At 35.6% G+C, this 16,573-nt stretch overlaps 1 protein-coding gene and 1 pseudogene across 2 annotated transcripts in view; one reads left to right on the top strand and one right to left on the bottom strand.

Annotated features, from left to right (window-relative positions):
• Kif2a (kinesin family member 2A) overlaps window positions 1–16,573 on the top strand; it is a 64,479-nt gene that overhangs the window by 10,601 nt on the left and 37,305 nt on the right. The window lies entirely within an intron of this gene.
• Window positions 9,029–12,147, bottom strand: LOC143400028 (heme oxygenase 1 pseudogene; annotated as a pseudogene).

The raw sequence follows: 16,573 nt of genomic DNA, 5'->3' as shown, positions 1-16,573 counted from the left end.
ACTTGCCACTTGTTTGAGGCACACTACTCCAGACATATTGAGCTTTTTTGGAATATTCCACTTCTTCTAACTATCCCAGCTAAATGTGGTTTCGTTTTGCCTTTGTTAAACATTTCATCCTTCCTTATTCTCTAGAGTGTGATAAGTTTCCTGCTCTACATGATCTTGAGTCCCCTCTATTCTTTCAAAATACATATGAGATTGTAGTATCTGTGTAAATGTGTCTGATCAGACTCAGGTTCCACTATATCCACATTGCCCAGCACAGGGCCTCAACACACTTCATAAATTACCTAATTGCTAAACAGTGCTTACATGAACTAATGGTGCTGCACTTTCACTATTTCTATTCATAAAGTTTTTGACCTTCTAAAGAACATTTATTTATTTTTTTTCATCCTCTAGACACCAAGAGTATGACATGATGTGTGTCATTACTCTTAATGCACATATTAAGTTTTCTTTTTAAACTTAGTTACCTGTTTTCAGTAGCAGTATCATCTCGTGGTTAACAAGGAAGTTCCAAAAGGGCATATACACTTACTGGAAAGTCTTTATTGTGTGTCCAATTCCTTCCCACCCCCAACCATTTCTTATTTTAAGAGGCAGTCAGTAGTATCAACTTCTGATTTATTAGTGCAGAGTTTTTGTTTTCATTTTCAAGCAAATTATGTTCATGTGTATATATCTACAAGTTGTAGAGATAAGTGTAAATATACATTTTTCACTGTAGATGGTGTTTTGTATATGCAGTTCTTAATTTTATTTTCATTTAATGATATCTTGGACAATTTTTGAGAACTTAAACAACAGTCTCATTCTTTCTCAAAACTGCATTTTATTAGTGACTAACTGTACTGATAAATTTAATTAACCAAAGAGTATGAATTTACCTTCCTGTCTTGTGTCTTTCTGTTCTTGTCCACATAGTGATATATGTTTTTGAGATTTGGATTATGGAGTTCAGACTATGTTTGTATAGTATGTTTTTATAAATTTAACTGGTGCATGAGAGATAACACCTAAGTTTAAAAAAAATTCGTGAAGTCTGACTATATACTAGAAAACATTAAAGTTTTAGTTTTCTAATATAGCTTATCTCTGATAGCTAATATAGAAAACAAAACATCTTACACTGTGCCTGGTTCTCAGAAAAAAGTAGGTTTTTTTTTTCCAATTAAAGTTTTTAAAAAAATAAGCAATATAATTTTGACCTAATATATTCGAGCATCCTTATAAAGTATACTGTTTTAAAGTGTACAATTTAGTGATCTTTTATTTTATTGTGTTCATGAAGTGTTAACTACCACTGTCTGATTTCAGATGTTTTCATCTCCCCATGTAGAACTCTGTATCCTCCTCCACTCCAGCCTCAGGCATCCACTAATCGATTTTCCTTTTTTGTGAATTTGCCTGATCTGGACATCACATATAAACAAAACGGCTGAGAATGTAGCTCAGTGATAGACTGCTTGCTTACTACACTAAAAAATCCTGGACTCAATACCTAGCACTGGAAAAGACCAATAGAATCCCCAAGTAAACAAAGAAACAAAACCTACTAGCCTTATTAGTTAGCTTCTTTTACTTAGCATAATTCATGCCCAAAATTTGTCTGTGTTACAGTATGTTTCAGTGTTTTATTTTTTATGACTGAATAATATTCTATCTCATTTATTCACTCATCAATTTATGTACATTTGGATTATTTCATGGTTATTTTGGCTGTTACAAATTGCATTCATATACAATGTTTATGTGGCTATATCTTCTGTTCCCGTGTGTGTGTGTGTGTGTGTGTGTGTGTGTATATATATATATATATATATATATATATATATATATATATATGGAACTGTTGGGATATATAATTGTCTATGTGCAACTGTTTAAGGACCTGCTATACTGTTTTCCAAAGAAGTAGCTATCCCAGTGTATATTCTCATGAATAATATTCTTCACATCCTTACCAAAATTTGTTAGTGTTTTTTGTTTGTTTGTTTATTTTTTTGGTACTGGAGACTGAACTTAGGGTCTCATATATGCTAAGCACATATTATGCCACTGCACTCCATCTCCGGTTTGTCTCTCTTAATTGTAGCCATCCTACTGAGTATAAAGTGGCATTTCCTTGTGGTTTTGATTTGCATTTCCCTAATGATTAATGATGTTGAGCATGTTTGCATGTGTTCATTAACCATTTGTATATATGGACCCCCCCCACCCCCGCCCTGAAATGTCTGTTTAATTCCTTTGTTCCTGTTGATTTGTAAAATTCTTTATGTATTCTGGGTATACATTCTTCCTTATCTGATAGAACCTTTGCAGACATTTTCTCCCATTCTGTGATTGTCTTTCTCCTTCTTTCATAGTATTCTTTGAAACATGGAAGTTTTTAATTTTGACAGAGTCCATTTTTTATCAGTTTTTTCTTTTGTTTGTGCTTTTGTTACTTCTAGAAACCAACATATAACCCAAGTCGAGATCTACTTTTATGTCTTTTTATAGTCTCTCTTTATGGACTATATAATATCTAAGATATTTACATATCTTTTTCCTTGATCTTAATGTTCATTCTTGTAACTTAGAAAACCAGTTAATTTTGCATTTGTCAGCAAATACACAGAAGTTTCATGGTGCAGGATGAATAGAACCTTGAACACTTAAATTTTGGTCTTGAAGTCATCTGTTTTTATTAACAAGAGTTGAAGGTGGGGAAAGGTTGCTTCTTAACCTGTTTTGGGTACAGTGTGTATCAGAGTTTAGAGACAACAGTGAGTATACCACCAAACCAATCGTAAGAATATGTTTTGGAAATGGAGTTTAAACTCTATGGTAAATGAGTATTTTAGTTTTGTGTGATCATGAATGTTAGTTTAGAACAAATCAGTGACATATTACAAGTTAATTAAAAAAACACCATTTATAATAAAACGTGGAAAAGAAGAAAAATAAATGCATTAGAAACAGGTTTTTAAAAGAAGTTTTAAAAATCCTCAACATTGTATCTCTACATATTGAAGTAAATATGAATAAATGGACATAATATCTGGAATTTGCTTCAAAATAACTTAGTGGGAGTGGTGGTAAGAGTGGCAGTAGGTTTAGTCATGTGTTGAAAATTAGTGAGGCTAAATGAGGGGGGATTATCATATTTTTAATTTTTTATGATAGTTTATTTAAAGTAAAAACTGTTTTTAAAAAGGCTTTTGCAGACCTAATCTTTCTTTTGAGTTTTCGATCTGCCTTTTGGATGTTATCTTGTGGATTTCCTGCCAGTACTGTAGTCATTAAAAATGGAATCCATTGCCATTATCCATATTTCCATATTTCCTGTATTCCATTTATTGGTTAATAGAGGCACCATATACCTGACTTCTAGATGGAAACCTCATAGACATTTCAACTTTCCTTATTCCTTAAAATAATATTTTGACTCACTTGGACTTAGTAGATGACCATCCTTGCTGTTTTTTTCACCACTGTGAAATAGAGAAACCAGAAAAGAACTATAAGCCTATTATATCTACCCAACTACCATCATCTGTGCCTATATCTCTGCATTACTTGTTTTACTATGGATATGCTCTGTTTCCCTTTTAGGCCCATTTCTTCTGCTTGTGTGCTGAAACCTATCCTCATTTACCTGCTTGAAGTCACCATTATAATTGGTCTTCTGTGTTGCATAATCAGTTTTTTCCCCCTCTACTGAATCATCTCTGTCAACATATTGGAATGTTACTTCCCTCTTTTTAAAAAAAATACCTCTTGACCCCACCTTCATTTTTGTTATTGCTATTATTTTACTTGATTTGTTAGCGGGATTTGACAGTTAATTCACATTCTCTTCCTTCATAGCCATTCTTCACTTGGTTTCTAGGACTACCCTCCTGGTGTTTCTTTTTCTCTGGCAACTGCTGGATCTCTTTTGCTTGTATCCCCTCCCAGTGAAATTTTAATACTGTGGTCCTTTGGTGGGCCATTTACCATTGTAATATCTAAGACCTCTGCCTCTGAAGAACATCCCATTTGGGGCATTATCACCCCTGTTGAGAATGTGCTATCTGTGTGTTGACAGCTGACAAACTTAGATACCTCAAACTTGATGTGTGCATATCCAAACTTGTATTTTGATTTTAGCCTTCCTCTATACATTGAACTTCTATGATTCTACTCTCCTTTGTACCTTTTGCTCTAACAATACTGAATTTGATAGTCCCATTTTACTCCTTCACTAAAAAAGCTTAAAGGAGTGGTCACCAATTATCCTAATACAAATCGGTCAGGCATTGAAATTAGAAATTATCTTTGCCCAAAGTTGTGGCATCATAGCTTCCATTGCTGGAGTGTAGCAGGAATTGTGATGACAAAGCACTGGAAGAAGTAATGAATTTACACTGACTGTAAAATCTCCTGTAAGATCTCTATCTATTATTCTAGTGCATTTAAATATAATAGACTACAGTATGGACTTGTAGCTATGGAAAGTTCATAGAATAGCACAGCTGCTCTGTGTAGAATTCCCTCTTGAATAAATAAGAATTTAAGCCAGGGAGCAGTTAGATAACATTGCTTAGTATATCCAGCAGAACATCTGTGAAAGACAGTTCTTCAAAACACTGGACCATAAATAGAGTCTTGTTTTAACACCACAACTGTAAAACTCTGCTATTTTGTCACCCATGGGAATTTAGTATGAAGAATATCCTTTTAATTAAAGTATATATGTATTGAGATTTAGTTAATAAACTTTATTTAGTTAATAAATTTCATGAAGTAGGTTTTTAGTGTTGTGTGTTTTTACTTTTTCATTATTTCAACTAGAGTCATAATCATTGCACCATTGTTTTAGAATTCATTTTTATTACTCCTTACAAGTGATTTTGGACAGTTTTTTGATCTTCTCCTACCCAAAACCAAATGTGCAGAAGAGTATTGTGAAACCATAGTGATTTTATACTTTTTAATGGTATCATAGCACCTTTATGATGTTTTCTTATTGCCTAATGCTAATTCAGAATGGAACTTTTTAAAAAAGCTGTAGTGTGGGCTCTTCTAAATAATAATTCTGTCCAAATTGTTAGGAGTACAGCATGGATCAGTTGTCAGAAACTCAAACAGATCTGAAATTTTCCTCTCACTCCAGAGGAACTGAGAAGTATTAAATTTTTATATCCCTTTTCAGAACACTGGACTAATGTACAAATATGAAAATTCAGTGTATGTATGGTATGAGTAAAGTTTGTTTCATTTTTAAGTTGTATTTTCTTCATGAAAATCTAAGTTGTACCATTCCCTCTTTCTTTCTCCTAGTTTTAAATTTTCATCTTTTGTGTTCAAAGCCTAAGATAGGAAATGCTAGAGCTTTTTAATTTAGTTATAAACAATAACATCGTAAGTGTGAGAAACCAAAACAGAAAGGTCTCTATGTTTGACAAAGTCCCATTCCCTAGGGATTTACTAAACAGCAACAGCACTGTTACCAGTGTCAGCTGAAGCATTATTTATGTTCTCCAATGGCTCCTTGTTCCACCAAAACTGCTGAAGAGGTGTAATGCTTACATAGTTCTCATTAAGGATTCTTTTCATCACTGCTTAGATTAGATAGCAAAACCTGAATATCAGTTTGAGAGTTTGGTTCTGCTAGATCTGCTACTTATTTCTGCTGTTTAAGATCTCTGACAAATCACCACATTCCTTCCTTTTCCTCTTTTGCTGATAAGTAGCATCTAGGAAAAGATTGATATTTGCTCTTTCATTTTTAAAATACTGCTCTTTGTAGCACTTTTACTACATTTAGTCTTTTTAAAAATACTATTTGACAATCTCTATTACCCCATTTTACAGTTATGATATTAGATTATTGTAAAAAATGAGGTGGGTTATTCTCATATTTCTTAGATAGCATCCCTTTAGAATCATTTTAATAACTTGAAGAAATGAATTATATGTGCTTTAAAAGACTATCTTGAAACAGAACTCTTCATATCAAAAAAGCCTCATTAACATAACATTTTGCTATGACTCTACTTGGAAAGAAGCACTTAAATTGGGGGGGGGGGTGCAGGTGAGGTACCGGAGAGTGAACTCGGGGCACTTGATCACTAAGCCACATCCCAGCCCTATTTTGTATTTTATTTAGAGACAGGGTCTCAATGAATTGTTTAGTGCTCATTGTTGCTGAGGCTGGCTTTGAAGTCTCGATCCTCCTGCCTCAGCCTCCCGAGCCACTGGGATTATAGGTGTGCACCACTGCACCTGGCAAGCATTTAAATTTATGATTTTGCAATCTGTACTGGCTCTTGGTTCTTATAACAGATATACAATTAATTGAAATCAATATTTTATGCAGTAATTGTTTAAGAAAAATGAGAAGCCTACTAAGTTTTTAATCAGTTAAATGATATAAAGTCGCAAAAGTTTCGAGGTCAGTGTGTTCTATGATAATTTATCAGGATTGTGTTCTGGTAGGGACTGACTTGGAAGAAAGTACTTCTTTCAGATATCTGTTTTCCAAATACTTTGAGTAGGCATATGTATTTTATTTACCCTCAGGCATGTGGTCTGATGTATGAATTATAAAACTTTACTGTGAATTTTTACAAAATAAGAAAATTTACCTCTTTTTTCTGAGAATAGATATTTATGGTTGTTTTTCTCTTTCCTTCTTGAGAGGTATATAAAGAGATGAGTAGGCTTTAGTGTACTTTTTAAAGTCTATATCAAAATCTTTTCAAATTATGCATTGGAATTGTGATTGAAATTGAGGGGTGTTATTAAAGATTTTAATCAAGACTAGATATACAAGAGGACCTTATTTAAATTTACAGGCACATAAGCTAGATTTTTATGTTCATTTTCATTACTTGACTATATGTACATGAATCATCAGTGACTTTTTTCCCAGAGTATGTGTAAATTTTTCAAGTTGTATTTTAAAATGTTAAATCATTGATTTTTTTTTTCTTTCACATTTTAAAAGCTTTCATACTTTAAGAAAAACCATTGGAGTTTAACAATGTTATGGGGTTTGTGACTCATGATAAACAACTTTGTAATTAAAGTTTTACTTTTAGAATTTAGTTTTGTTATGTATTACATATAGATTTTGAAATTTTTTATGAAGATCTTAATATTTTAAAAGTGTGAACAAAGAAAATTTTATAGAAGTATCTCAAGAGGAATATAAAAATGTTTACTTTTGGGAAAGACTTGTCACATGTATACTCAAGTATACCTCAACTTTCTGATTAGGGTACTTAGAAACAGAACCAAAAATTGAGTTTGTAATTCTAGATATGTCAGAAACAGCTGCAGTCTTTTAAAAGCATCTTGAGTCTGAAAATAATTTTTTTTTCATATTGTAATTTTCTAATGTGGTAATCTTTTAATAAAACACATACATTTGTTAGATATTAAGTATTCTGGTTTTTAAATACTTGCACTGAAATTTTATTAGTATTCTTGGCTGGTTTATTTTGGCTCTTGTCGCCTACATTTGCAACCAAATTATACTTTATATGCTAGACAAGGTTTATGCCAGCCTAATTGGTTGCTGGCATTTCTTAGCCTCACAGCTGCTGTGAATTCATCTGTGAACTAGGAAACATACAATAGGATCCTGTTTTCAGAGACCAAAAGGCAATTGTCGATGTGTAATATTTGTTTATGACAGCTCAATACATATATTAACTCTTATGGGAAATTAAACAGCAATGATATCAATTTTAAGTAATTTTAAATATTAGAAAGTCTTGAAATATGGAATCTATGTATTTGTTATTTTTGTTTATTGGGACAGAGGTGGCTTGAATTTGAGTATTTTCTTTCAGTACATAGCAGTTTTTTTTATTTTAAAAAACTATTTGTCTTAATAGTTACTAACATATTTAAAAAGCTGAGTTCTGAAATTTTTTCTTTAATTTCACCATGACAAGAAGCTGAACCTTAAATAATAAAGATATTTTCAAAAAATGAGTGAAAACTAAAGTAACTTTGAAGTAAAGTCTGTGATTTTAAAGTATTTTATTATATATTTATATTCTTTGATTTAGCAGATGATGTTTTTATAAATTATATGGACATTTAGCTGTGGGATGAAGCTTTGACCTTTTTTTTTTTTTTTTTTTTTTAGGTTAAGTGGTTGAATTTAGAACTGGTGATTTTTTTCCTTCTGAGAACTATAGTGGTTTAATACATTTGAAAAGTCTTATTGTTTCTAAGCAGAAACCTGTGAGTTCCAGTTTTTAAACAATACACAGGCATGTCCCATTGAGGTCAATAAACTGTTTTTAAAAATTAGAGGTTGTATATAAAGATGCTAACCGGGTACTTGTTTGCCTTCATTTTTTTTTTCTTTTACGAATAATGTTAGAATTATTATTTTAGATTCTTGGGTTTAGAATTCTTAAGTTTTTAGTTGTATGGGTTTCTGATATATGCTTCAAGAATGGTTTATAGACTTTAAGGATGGTTTATAAACTTTAGGATATTTTAAGTATAAGAATTAAGGGGACTTTTTTAGATGGGAATTTTAGATTAGAAATAAAGTACAGGTGTACTTTAAACTTAAAGGTTGATGATAGGAGACTTAGAGTCTGGTTACATAGTTTGGCATTAGTTAATAAGAAAATAGCATATCTTGGGAAAAATAATGCATCTTGGGAAAATCTGAAAAATGTAAATTAGTGATGCATTTTGCTAATAATTCTGTACCCTTAATAATTGATAACTAAAGGTCACATCCTGGAAAAATGTAAACTGATGATACATTTTTCTATATGCCTAATGATGGTTAAGGAAGTGTCACGTCTTGGCAAAGTTTTGAAATTGTATAATCAGTGGTATATTCTGAATCCATAATGATGAGAAAAATTACAATAAAAGGTGACCCAGATAAAGCTGCATTAGAGCTCTCTCTGGAGATTGCTTCAATGGAACAACTCCTGTCTCATCCTTTTCGCCCAGCCACTCATCCTTCAGGACTTCCTGGACCCTGCTAGGGCAGGACTCCGGCACTTCCTCCCTTTCAGTGGGAGCCCAGGACACCCTCACCTTGCACCCGGCTGCTGGCACCGTGGTGAAGGCCTGCTGTCTGTGAGGGGCGCTGGTCCTCGGGGTCCTGGGTCGGCAGCTCCTGCAACTCCTCAAACAGCTTAATGTTGAGCAGGAACGCAGTCTTGGCCTCTTTGATAACCCTCTGCCTGACCTCAGGGGTCATCTCCAGAGTGTTCATGAGTGAGCGGTAGAGCTGCTTGAACTTGGTAGCACTGGCGACCTTGGGGAAGGTGAAGAAGGCCAGGCCCTCTACAGAGCTGGGCAGGTCCAGGGCCTTATGTGCGATCTTCTTGAGGACCTGGCCCCCGGACAGATTGCCCAGATAGTGGGTGTAGGCGTGGGCCACCAGCAGCTCCGGCTCCCTGCACTCTACCTGCTGGAGCCAACCTGACCCACGTAGCTGCCGTGTAGGGGATGGCCTGCTGCCAGCGTGGCCCGTACCAGAAGGCCATGTCCTGCTCCAGTGTGGCCTTGTGGTGCAGTTCCTCGGGGAAGTAGAGGGGAGCGAAGACGGGGTTGTCCTTGTTGCGTTGGATCTGCTCCTCTAGGGCCACGTAGACGTGGTACAGGGACGCCATCGCCAGCTTGAAGCCCTTTCTGGTCACCTGGCCCTTCTGGAAGTTTTTCATGAACTCGGCATTCTCTGCCTGGGTGTGCACCTCCTTGGTGGCCTCCTTCAAGGGCTTGCACAGATCCTGGGGCAAGCTGTTGCTCTGCTGGAGCTCAATGGCAGGGGCTGGCGCTCAATGGCAGGGGCTGGCAGCTGGCGCGGGTGGCTCTGGCATAGGCAGAGGACCAGGCAGCGGTAGTCTGCCTTCATTTTAAGTGGGGAAAAAAATTGGAGTGTATTAGACATCATCCCAAACTGTCTAGCCAATTTCAGAAATGTTGCTGATACTGTCTGTCACCTACATATAAGTAAAATGCTGTTATGTTTGCTCAGCTAGCAAAAAATAAGATCAAATTAGGTGTATATGCAATAAAATCTTCCATTCTATAATTGCCTGTTTTCCCATTTCAGTGTTTCCTGCAATATTAAAAAAAATATTTTGGGATTCATTCAGCACTAGGCAAAACAAGGGGCTAAATAGGTATAAGAGATTGTGGAAATACATTTAGGATAAGCACACCATGTCAAAAAATAGTTTTCAGTGAGTATGATTAAAGCATTGTCTTAGTCTGTTGTCTGTTGCTATACCAGAATACCTAAGTTTGGGTAGCTTATACAGAAAAAATGTTTATTTAGCTTATATTTCTATATCTGGATTCTAAAAGGCCCATATTGGACAACTTCATGCTACTTCAGAATGCATGATGGAAAATCAAGGGCAAGTAGATGCAGGAAAGCTGAGGAAAACTGAAGTATTGCTTCATAGCTACCTGCTGTAGTGGTAACTCCTGAGAGTGAGAACTAACTTTCCAAAAGATTACTCTCCAAAAACCTATTTATGAGGGTCCCACCTCCATGACCTGAGCACCTCCCATTAGGCCCCACTTCTGCATGCTCTGCTTTGAGGAATTAAGCCTCAACATGAGTTTCTTTGGGAACAAAACCATATTCCCTCATAGCATTCAACCCTGGCCCCTCAAAATAATGGCCCTTCTCACATACAAACTATCACCATTCAGTTTCAGTGGTCCCAGAGTCACTTCTTTCAGCCCTGTATACATAAAATCAAAACAAGTTATCTGTTTCCAAACAGAATGATGGAACAGTCATAGGGTAAAAATTCTCGTTACAACAGGGAGACATAGGCAAGAAGAAAGGAGTAACCTGCCCCAAGCAAGTCTAAAACCAGCAGGGTAGACCTTAATGATTGAAGCTTCACAATAATCTTTTACTCCATATGCTGTTTCCTGGACACACTGGAGCAGGGGTTGGGCCTCAGGGCCTCAGAAATCCTTATCTTCCTGGTTTTGCTGGGTTCAACCCACATGGTTTCTCTCAGATTGGAATTGTATACTGGTGCCTGCAGCTTTCCCAGGTGTTGCATGCTGTTGGTTGCTCTACTGATCTGATGTCCTGGCAACTTTCCCATTCCCACAGCTCTAGGAGGCTCTCTTTAGTAGCTCCTTCCCTGTGGGATGTCTCTAGCTGGATTCTCAGGCCTTTTGATAAATCCTTTGAAATCTAGGTGAATGCTTCTATCATAGTGCTTGCATTCTGCATTTTATAGAATTAGCATCATATAGATACCATCAAGGCTTGTGGCCTGTGTCCTCTAGAGTGGTGGCCCAAGTTGTACCTAGGGACACTTGAGCCATAGCTGGGATGCTGAGAGTAATGAGTCAAAAGCACCTCTGAGAAATAAGCCTTGGCATATTTGTGCAATGAAATAGGCTGTAGCAGTGCAGAAGAGTTTACCATAAATACTACATATACAATATAAATCTCAGAAAAATAGTGTTGAACAAAAGAAACAAGTCTTAAAGGATTGTTAATCAATTTATATACTATTTAGATATAGTTTAACTGTTTTAGATAAGTGTTAAAATTTAAATTAAAAAAAAAGCCAGAATATGATTATCTCAAATATCGGGAGAAAAAGAAGAGAGGGAGATTCAGTTAAGGAGAAGGAAATGTGAGGTTTTTCGCTGGTCATTGTGGCATGTATCTATAGTTACAGTTAACTCAGGAGATGGAGGCAGGAGGATTGCTTTGAGTCCAAGGGTTCCAGGCTAGTCTGGGCAACATAGCAAGATCCCATCTAAAAAGACCAGGGAGGTGCAGGGAGCAACAACATAGAACTATTGTTTCTTAATCTGACTGGTGTTGGAAGCACAGATGTTTGCTGTCTTGTATTTTTTAATGTGGAAGTGTATATGATATAATTCATAATAAAGTAAATTAGAAAGTAAAGATAGAATATAGGAATTTGCTCAAATGGTCCAGAGAAAGGGATAGTATTGGGAAGACCACACAGGAAAATTGTCCTAGTCCTAGGGAAAGATGTTTCCAATCCTGATTTATTTCTGAGCTTGTAGTTCTATATCTGTAGTAGTCTTACTAACACTGGAACATGACTGCTATTAACAGTTGAGACTTTGGATATCTCATCTTACCTCTAGTACTATCATTGTCCCAGTCATCCTGACTCCATACTTTTTGTATGCTTATATGTTGTCACTACATCATGATATTTTCCTTTAAAATATCTTAAGTTTTTTTTTACTATTTAATGTTTTGCTAGTAGATGCTAGCATTTGACTTTTGAAAAAACAAATTATACTTTTTTTAATTACAATTAAAAAGATACTTGTATCTCAATTGAAACCATCTATAAAACAATTTAAAACCTTTGGTCATATTGACAAATGTTTATTTTAATTTTCTTTAGTTATAATTGGATACAATACTTTTTTTTTATGTGGTGCTGAGGATCGAACCCAGGCCCTTGTACATGCTAGACTAGCGCTCTACCAGTGAGCCAAAACTGCAGCCCAAGAGAAACGTTTATAATGTTTATTTTTTTAAAAATATTTTTAGTTGTAGATGGACACAGTATCTTCATTTTATTTATTTATTTTCATGTGGTGCTGAGGATAGAATCCAGTGCCTCACATGTGCTAGGCTACAACCCATCCCAGTTGAGTTGTTTTAAACATTTTTTTTTTTTTGGAGACATTTAGTAAAAATTAAAGCCCCTTGTTAAATGAGTAGTACAGATATTTCTAGTTTTCTGATCACCTGTCAAAAAAGCAAGACTTGGACCAGAGTTGTGGCTCAGTGGCAGAGAACTTGCCTAGCATGCGTGAGGCACTGGGTTTGATCCTCTACACCACATAAAAACAAATAGATATTAAGAAAAAAAAATTCAAAACTTTAAAAAAAAAAGAAAAGCAAGACTTAAGACTCCCATTTGGCTCCAGCCATTTTATTCATTTCTTCTTACTGGATTTTTGTATTTATTTGTTCTTATGGATAAGTAAACTAGATGAGGCAACATATTTTTACTTCTTCCCTGTGCAGACTACAGAGTTGAGTCTTAGCTGATAGATCAGATTCTTTTTGACTCTTTTAACTTGTGGTTTAACACTTTCTGGGTGTCTGCTTTGACAGTTGAAATGGTGGAGGTTCTGATGTCAAGGAAACTGTGAATGCTTAGGTGCTTTCTCCTTGGTTTTCTTTATCCTCTTGTTTTTAATTGTTCTATGTTGTCTTTGGAGGTTAAAGTCTTTGAAATTGTGATCGAGAGCCTTAACACATATTTTGCTCTAATAGTCTGCTTTTTTCCTCACAGTTTAATACACCAAATTATTCCTTCTTATGAAGGTTGGAATACTGTGGTAGATTCTCAAAAGTGGGAAAGTTTATTATTGGACTTGCTTTTCAGAATGTGCACATTTTACTCCATTCTCAGTATTGTGATAATTCTGTTGCCCATCTTCATACTTTTTTTCCTTCAACAACCACCACTCTAATCTCTCCATTTCCTGCTTTAGAGTAGTCTGGTATTCAAACACTTCTTTCTTGGGCTCAGGAACTTACTTTCTTTCTGTGATGAAACCGTATTATATGTCTTATATTAAACCCTTTCACTTTTCCTGATACTTACGTTGCAATAATCTTGTTCCCACTAAAGTTCTCCACTATTCATATAGTGGAGATGGTGATTGTAGGGCTTGATACAGCAGTGGTAGCTCCTCCTAGATTATAATAGTGATGAGGTTTGCCCCAGCATGGCTTTTTAGGGCTCTCTGGATCTGCTTTTAATTTTCTCTACCAGTTAAGCTCATTTTCTTTCTTACTCATATCCTGTTGCAACTGTGTAGGTGCACTGCTTGGACATCTCTCAAAGTTCTAAAGAACTTCTTTAGTTCCAGAGAGAATAATTACTAACATACGGGATGAAAAAGGCAATATCACAACAGATGCTACAGAAATACAGAAGACAATTAGAAATTATTTTGAAAACCTATATTCCAATAAAATAGAAGATAGTGAAGACATCGAAAAATTTCTTAAGTCATATGATTTGCCCAGACTGAGTCAGGAGGATACACACAATTTGAACAGACCAATATCAATGGATGAAATAGAAGAAGCAATCAAAAGACTACCAACCAAGAAAAGCCCAGGACCGGATTGGTATACAGCGGAGTTTTACAAAACCTTTAAAGAAGAATTAATACCAATACTTTTCAAGTTATTTCAGGAAACAGAAAAAGAGGGAGCTCTTCCAAATTCATTCTTTGAGGCCAACATCACCCTGATTCCAAAACCAGACAAAGACACCTCAAAGAAAGAAAACTACAGACCAATATTTCTAATGAACCTAGATGCAAAAAATCCTCAATAAAATTCTGGCGAATCGGATACAAAAACACATCAAAAAAATTGAGCACCATGATCAAGTAGGATTCATCCCTGGGATGTAAGGATGGTTCAATATACGGAAATCAATAAATGTTATTCACCACATCAATAGACTTAAAGATAAGAACCATATGATCATCTCGATAGACGCAGAAAAAGCATTCGACAAAGTACAGCATCCCTTTATGTTCAAAACATTAGAAAAACTAGGGATAACAGGAACTTACCTCAACATTGTAAAAGCTATCTATGCTAAGCCTCAGGCTAACATCATTCTGAATGGAGAAAAATAGAAGGCATTCCCTCTAAAATGGGGAACAAGACTGGGATGCCCTCTATCACCACTTCTATTCAATATAGTTCTTGAAACACTGGCTAGAGCAATTAGACAAAAGAAATTAAAGGCATAAAAATAGGAAAAGAAGAACTTAAATTATCACTATTTGCGGACGACATGATTCTATACCTAGGAGACCCAAAAGGGTCTACAAAGGAACTAATAAACGAATTCAGCAAAGTGGCAGGATATAAAATCAACATGCATAAATCAAAGGCATTTCTGTATATCAGCGACAAAACTTCTGAAATGGAAATGAGGAAAGCCACCCCACTCACAATATCCTCAAAAAAATAAAATACTTGGGAATCAACCTAACAAGAGGTGAAAGATTTATACAATGAAAACTACAGAACCCTAAAGAGAAATAGAAGAAGATCTTAGAAGATGGAAAAATATACCCTGTTCATGGATAGGCAGAACTAACATCATCAAAATGGTGATATTACTGAAAGTTCTCTATAGGTTCAATTCAATGCCAATCAAAATCCCAGCGACATTTCTTGTAGAAATAGATAAAGCAATCATGAAATTCATATGGAAAAATAAAAGACCCAGAATAGCAAAAGCAACTCTAAGCAGGAAATGTGAATCAGGCGGCATATCGATACCAGATTTCAAACTATACTACAGAGCAATAGTAACAAAAACAGCATGGTACTGGTACCAAAACAGGCGGGTGGACCAGTGGTACAGAATAGAGGACACAGAGACTAATCCACAAAGTTACAACTATCTTATATTTGATAAAGGGGCTAAAAGTATGCAGTGGAGGAAGGATAGCATCTTCAACAAATGGTGCTGGGAAAACTGGAAATCCATATGCAACAAAATGAAACTGAATCCCTTTCTCTCGCCATGCACAAAAGTTAACTCAAAATGGATCAAAGAGCTTGATATCAAATCAGAGACTCTGCGCCTGATAGAAGAAAAAGTTGGCTCCAGTCTACATATTGTGGGGTTGGGCTCCAAATTCCTTAATAGGACGCCCATAGCATAAGAGTTAATAACTAGAATCAACAAATGGGACTTACTCAAACTAAAAATTTTTTTCTCAGCAAGAGAAACAATAAGAGAGGTAAATAGGGAGCCTACATCCTGGGAACAAATTTTTACTCCTCACACTTCAGATAGACCCCTAATATCCAGAGTATACAAAGAACTCAAAAATTTAAACAATAAGATAACAAATAACCCAATCAACAAATGGGCCAACGACCTGAAGAGACACTTCTCAGAGGAGGACATACAATCAATCAACAAGTACATGAAAAAATGCTCACCATCTCTAGCAGTCAGAGAAATGCAAATCAAAACCACCCTGAGATACCATCTTACTCCAGTAAGATTGGCAGCCATTATGAAGTCAAACAACAACAAGTGCTGGCGAGGATGTGGGGAAAGGGTACACTTGTACATTGCTGGTGGGACTGCATATTGGTGAGGCCAATTTGGAAAGCAGTATGGAGATTCCTGGGAAAGCTGGGAATGGAACCACCATTTGACCCAGCTATTGCCCTTCTCGGACTATTCCCTGAAGACCTTAAAAGAGTGTACTTTAGGGATACTGCTACATCGATGTTCATAGCAGCACAATTCACAATAGATAGACTGTGGAACCAACCTAGATGCCCTTCAATAGATGAATGGATAAAAAAAAATGTGGCATTTATACACAATGGAGTATTACGCAGCACTAAAAAATGACAAAATCGTGGAATTTGCAGGGAAATGGATGGCATTAGAGCAGATTATGCTAAGTGAAGCTAGCCAATCCCTAAAAAACAAATGCCAAATGTCTTCTTTGATATAATGAGAGCAACTAAGAACAGAGCAGGGAGGAAGAGCAAGAGAAAAAGATT

This window comes from Callospermophilus lateralis, chromosome 5, assembly GCF_048772815.1.
Source record: "Callospermophilus lateralis isolate mCalLat2 chromosome 5, mCalLat2.hap1, whole genome shotgun sequence".
NCBI classification, from domain to species: Eukaryota; Metazoa; Chordata; class Mammalia; order Rodentia; family Sciuridae; genus Callospermophilus; species Callospermophilus lateralis.
The sequence above is the reverse complement of the archived record's forward strand: the minus strand, read 5'-3'. Positions and strand labels throughout refer to the sequence as shown.